Genomic DNA, 6798 nt, shown 5'->3' with positions numbered 1-6798 from the left:
AACTTTAGGGAAGGCAAAATCCGTTCCTGGTTTATAATGATTCGTTAATACATTAAGCTTCTCAGCTTGGCTCAAGGACTTAATGTGACTTAATTTTCTGACATAAAAGACCACCCACATCAATTTCACATGCGTGACTTAATGGTGCATTTCCATCGTTATCAGTCACCAATACTGAAATAGAAACAAATTTGGAATGTTCAACGTGCGTATATTATTCCGGTTATTTATTATAGCAACTGACTTAATCATGAATAATATGATAAGCTTTTTTTTTTCCATTTCACATTTCAGTACAGCTCTTCTTCCTCCTCATACAAAACGCTTACAGGATCCCCAAATGTGACATGCTTAAAATGAGTGAGAAGGTCTAACCAAAGATTGGAGGGACCCCAGGCAGGAGAAAAAGGAAAAAATTGTGCAAAATGTGACGGCGCCAATATGAGTGCCACGCTAGTTTTAGCTCTGCTTGTCTCATTCTATTTTATCTCATGGAATACTGTTTTTGACGTTTTTCCACCACGTGGAGGTGGTTTTGGCATGTGTGGAAACCTGAGAAGCTGTAGCGAAGCAAACCAAGGTTTTTTGGATTTATTTGTGCAACACATGGTTCGCCGAGTTAATCTAACTCATCGATACAGTAACACTACCTTGCCACTTTGTGAATGGACTAAGCATGGCCAGATAGCGCTTGTTATTCCTGGGCATGAACCACCATTGGATATCACTATTTTTATGGATCTTGCCAAGAATCCTGGTCCTATTGCTAAACCTTCGAAAACGCATAGTTCCTGTGAGGATCATTGTGCTATAAATTTGCATATTGTACCTCGGCAACTTACAACATACTCTGGTAATCAGTTACTTGGTATTCGACGTTCTGGTCGTTTTGTCCCGTCTTCTTATGTGCTAGATTCTCTTAAAGCCAATTCTATCCTCAGGTTTCGGGGGTCTCGAGGAGGTAAACGGCAAATTTCTGGAAGACAACGAATTCCTGGAGAGGCACACTTTTTTCCTCGCATGATGATTTGCGGGAGCAAGTTCTTTCTTTTGTTCCATCAACTCGTTGTGCAAGCCTACCCAGGGTTACACCTACGTGCTTAGTGCTAAATATTCATTCGCTCCTGAAGAGCTTTGCCAGGGAAGAGATACAGAATGAATTAATGAGTAATTCGGTCGATCTTTGTTGGTTATCTGAGACATGGTTGCGAGAGAATATTGATAGTTCACTTGTTACCCCAGATGGGTATTTAATGTTACGAAAGGACGGGGTGAACAAGAGGGGTCGGTGGAGTTGCAATTCTACGCAGAAATGATTGGAATGTTTGTGGGCGAACGTATCTACGACAAATCAAGATTATTTTGTTGCTTTAGTCTACCATCCACCGACCTTTGATTATTGTGAAACTACTTTCAGTGAATTCCTAGTAAATTCCTGTGAAAACTTTCTTGCTGTCTCGCCGAATGCAAGGTTGGTTATTGCTGGTGATGTTAGCAAACTTGGCTTAAAATCTCTTATGCAACAACGTGGTCTTTCGCAACTAGTTAAGACATCGACCAGGAATGACCGCATTTTGGACGTGTTTTTGACAAATACACCGAATATATTTGGAAAAGTGTGTACCTCTAAGAGCATCATTAGATCGAACCACTCCAGTGTATTTATCTTCCCTAAAGTTAAAAACCCTTCTGTGAGATCTGTCATTGAATTTCTTGATGCTCGCAGCCATCATAAGAGGTTATTGTTACAGAAACTCCAGGCTACTGACTAGTCTCCTGTCTTTGCTGAGAATAACGTAAACAATGCTACTAGCAAGTTCTATTGTTTGGTCCACAAAGAATTCAAGAGCTGTTTTCCGTCCATACGAGCCAAAATGTCATCCAAAGACCCTCCTTTTATGTCGCCTCTGTTAAAACATCTCTTGTCTAAGAGGAATAAGTTACTAAGGAAAGGAATGGCACTGGAGGCTGGTCTCTTACAACCGAGAATAACCCAGGTTATTAAGGAGAATCAGTTGAATAGGATCAGAATAAAAAACAAAAAACATCTTACCGGCAGTCGATTATGGTGGAAAATGGTAGATAAGTTAACTGGACGTGCTGCATCAGGCTGTGATCTGTCATCTTTGCTCAGTGTGAATGATATAAATACTCACTTTCAATTGATTAATACTGACACTAATAATGTTGAAGCAGTTAAGTCAGAAATTTTGGAGCATCATGAAGTTCCTGTGATTCGTGGGATATCTGTGTTCAAGGCATTATTGCATGTAAAAAGGACTGCTAAGGCCAAGATGACTTGCCATTTTGGTTCTGGAAGGAGTATGCACTGGGACTCATACCTGCAATAACACATATTTTGAATGTTTCCTTGGTTACACAACAAATACCTATCACTTGGAAGACTGCAAATTGCATCCCATTCCTAAAGAGACCAACATATCTACTCTGGATCAGCTCAGACCGATATATGTTACTGACGTTATAATGAGACTTTTTGAGAGATTAGTCCTGGGTTTTGAATTGCATAAACCTGTTTCTTCCTTTATTCATTCTGATCAGTTCGCTTACAAGAAACATTGTGGAAATGAGTTTGGGGTGTTGCTGGTTATAGTAAGTATTCGAGTCAAATTGATAGGCTATAGAAAAGGGCATTGAGATTTGGGTACATATACAGTATGTAACATCTATCAAACAGATTATCAAAGATAGGGATTTGAGCCTATGGAGTAGTATTGTGGATATAGTCCAGTTGTTTTCGACCAAAATTGTTCACTTTTATGATAAAAGCATGAAAATTTGCCAGATTACTAACATCCCTAATACAAACATTTCTGGATATGGCGCCAAGCCAAATTCACCACTGGACTCAAGTACTGCGCAGGACTCAAAATGGCCTACATGAAAGCGAGGCTGGCAATAGAAAACCGTCTAAAATACCGTCTTTGAGGTGATTTTATCAATAAAATGTCTCGATAACGTAAAAAAGGTAAGACAGAAGTCATTTGCTTTATTTTAAACTGTTCATTACGGCCACGTAAAAATTTTTCCTAATATTGCTAGGCATTATGAGAATTATTATGTTTAAAGCTTCTGTCCGTGCGTTTAAGCGTGTTCCAGGGGAAAAACTAGGTTCTTGAACACTCGTACTAAAGTTAAAGTACTTTACCTCTTTAAACCTCACGAAATTTAGCAAGGAGTCGGATTCCCCTCCTTAAAAACATGCATTGAAATGATGCAAAACATGACGAAAAAATTGTTTGATGATACAAATTGCATTTTTGTTTGTTCCTTTTGTTTTAAATTACACCCCATGGACAAACGATTTCTTTTTTCAACTACTGTAAAACCAAGGTTAATTCACAAAAAAACGGTTAAGTGTGTTAAATCTCTTAAAAGCTAACATGAAAACGAAGCTGGCATTACAGTGCAGACACTCGAACCATGAACACCAGACGGTTTTTTTCAGCATTTTTGAATGACTATCCAATCAGCGTTTGTCGGCGAGACAGAGGCACCGATCTCTTTTTTAAGAGCCATCCAATCACGGCTTTGGCGGATAGCAGGAGTCAGATCTTTTGATGCAACGGTAAAAAAAGAAATAAAATGGGATACGCACCTGTGTATTATGCTGGTGAGTGTTTTCATTTGTTTTCTTTCGAGAAGTTCTCCAGTAAATATTTTATCTACATGCGTAGTTTTTTTTTCTGCCCAAAGGTGAATGCAGACTCGGTGTCAGCCAACAACACGGAATTTATGATAATGGAAAAGCTCTCCCACAGTTTTAGCGGGAAGAGTGCTTGACCTGCATCACCAAGGATTTTCCCAGAGACAACTTGCACAGGATATGCGAGTTAGCGTTGGCTATGTAAATTAAGTCGTTCAACTTTACGAACACAGCAACTTGTCGCTGGCCGTGCCAAGAAATAGACTGGTTCACAATAAATTTACAAGGGATGTAATTGAATATGTGGAGTGCGAGAAATTGTGTAAACCTAGTGTATACGCAAGTGAAATTCAACAGCGTTTGTTATTAGATGGAATTTCTCCCCCTGGCTATGTACCATCACAGTCTGGGATAAAAAACTGCCTCCAAGAAGACTGTAAAATGACAAAGAAAAAAGTTTCTCAAGTACCAACAGAGTTATTGTCACAAGCAATTACCGAATACACCGATCATTTCCTTGATCAAGTTGGAACGGCAATATACTAAACTTCACTTTTTTGATGAGAGTAGCGTTATTATAACCACAGGAACCGTGTATATGGCAATTCCTATATCGGTCAACCTGCCATAGAATTCCAACGATACGCCTCAAATGCGAATTATACACTCAATTTACTTCATTCTGTTCATGGAGTAGATTACTTTGACATTTTGAGAGGGCCCTCAAATGGTATGGAGCTGTTAAATTTTTTCAACAAAGCTCTTTCAGTAAACAGTAGACGGATCAACAATTCTTGAGAACGGCCTAGAGCCATTGTTACGAGACATGCTTCAAGAACATGGCGTTGATTTGCTTTACCAGCCAGCTTATTCGCCTCACCTAAATACTTGTGAGTTTTGTTTTCACCAAATAAAGTGCTGCCTAAAACAGAATTCATCCTTGACCACCAATGAAACTGAAATAGGGATTGGCGAAGGTGTGTCAAAAATAAGTGCAGCAAATTCGTTTGCATACTTCCGAAAATGCGGCTACATCTGATTGACAGCAGTGCTCCATGGTATTTTTAGATCACCAGCGTGAGAAAAAATATTGTAAAGTTGTTTGATTGAACGAGGTTATCAAGCAGTATTCCAATAAAATGTACACATAGTCTGATAAATATAAACTTCAACGCGTGACAAAAATGTTCTGTTTCAAGCTATATAAGATGTTTCGCTGTTCATAAAGCTAATAACGTTTACATGTAAAATTTGTAACAACAAGGGAAGCGTAAATCGGTGTCCAAGGGAGTAAATTTCAGTGATCAACACGTGATTTATACTTGGCGAATTCATAAAACAAAAAATATAAACACAACAAACCGTATCAAGCAAAGTTACATTTGATGTTTTACAGCGTAACTTAGTGCGTAGATCATACAGTGTCGATTCACTGCACTCGGAGAGGGTCAACATTTCCATGTTTATATTCTTCAATGACACTTGGCAATCTCCAGTCATCATGTTCATCTAATGGAACTTATTTTTCAGTGCTCGTTGGAGAACCATTAAATCTCTATCCAAGGCGGCACGTTCCAAGTATTTTGCCAGATTTTGCTTTCTCAGTCTTGGGCGCATTATTGCGAAGAAACTATACTTTGCTCGTTGGTGGGAAGCATTGAACACATCATAATCGTTTTTCGCTTTCGCGTACTTTTGTTCAAGTTCCTTTAGGTCAAGATGTAAGGTACGAATATCAGTCATCAATTCTGGGTGCTTCTCCTTTATCTTGCAAAGGTTCACATCGTTGCAAGGGATTTTGTTGCACTTTGCTCTGTTGTGCCCAGATGTATGACAAATCGCACACACTTTTCCGCGCCTTTTGTGAGCTTTTGATAATTCATCCAGAGCTCTTTGCTTCCCTTGCAAATGACTTTTGGCACTCTCAACCTGCACTTCTGGTAGTTTAAGATTTTCTGACATTTCTAGAGCTCTTCAGTCCAAGGGGCTTTGGTTTGGAACAATCGCTAAGCCAATGATGTCTGCAGCGGCTTCAGGTAAATATGGCTGGGGAGTTTCTCTCGTAGGTTTTTCAGCAGTGCTTATACTTGGTATAATATTCAGTCGTTTTGGCTCAAGTCGTGTGGGCTGTTGATGATTTTCTGCTGTGATGTTATTTAGCTCGGCCTCCAGTATACGCCTTTCTGCGAGTAATAACTTACCCGGAGATGGGAAGAATGAGTCCAAATCCTCTGTTTTTACGAAAGCTAATGATCTTCTTGAACGGAAACCCCTTGTTTAAAACTGAGGTGAAAGTCGTTCCAATTTCATGGTTGGGGACAGCGATTTTAGCCACATGTATACCTCTGATGTTTCTGCCATTGCAAGCAACTCCATCGAAAAGCAAATAATGCAAGAGTCTCGAAATGAAGCAAGCTGCTGATTGGATGATACGAAAAAGGCGGGAAAAATGTGTTGGTGTTCATGGTACGAGTGTCCTCACTATAAACATCTTTCTTTAATACCCATTTCAGAGCAATTTCGACAGCAAAATATGTACATTTTATTTGTTAGTTTCTTCTTGCGTTTAATTTTCACTTGCAATACAATTATTACCTCATTGCATATTTTTTTCCTGGACTTCAATAAGCCAGGTCGCGTTGGAAAACAAATACCTTTTACTTCACAGTTGTAGACTAGTGGCAATTACTTATATGGTATTGGGCCAAATTGGCGCATTTTTTTGTGATCAATCAGTAGGTCGGTATACGGTTAAAATAGAACAAGGCTGTGGGAAAGTGGGTTCTGGTATTTTCCCAGTAAAGACAGATTCTCTTAGGGTTTGGATATGGTGCACCTAGCATCACCTTTTCTGCTAAAAGTTTAAAGATAAAGAGTTCATCCTTGTTATTTTTATTTATTTATTTTATTTTATTTTTATTTTGTTAGCTTTGCCAAATAAACAAACAAAACAATTACGTATACAGAAGAACTTTGGCAGGGACACTGCAACAGCATTGGCCAATTACAGCCCTTAAAAAGCCTTTCCAGTCTGAACGAATTCTGGTCGATGTAAGAACTTTTCTCCGTCTGCCATATTCCGTCTTCTCCCTTGTGCACCTCTTCAGAGAGTCTTCATGGTAAACGTCCCA

This window comes from Montipora capricornis, chromosome 14 (genome assembly GCF_036669925.1).
Source record: "Montipora capricornis isolate CH-2021 chromosome 14, ASM3666992v2, whole genome shotgun sequence".
NCBI lineage: Eukaryota > Metazoa > Cnidaria > Anthozoa > Scleractinia > Acroporidae > Montipora > Montipora capricornis.
The sequence above is the reverse complement of the archived record's forward strand: the minus strand, read 5'-3'. Positions refer to the sequence as shown.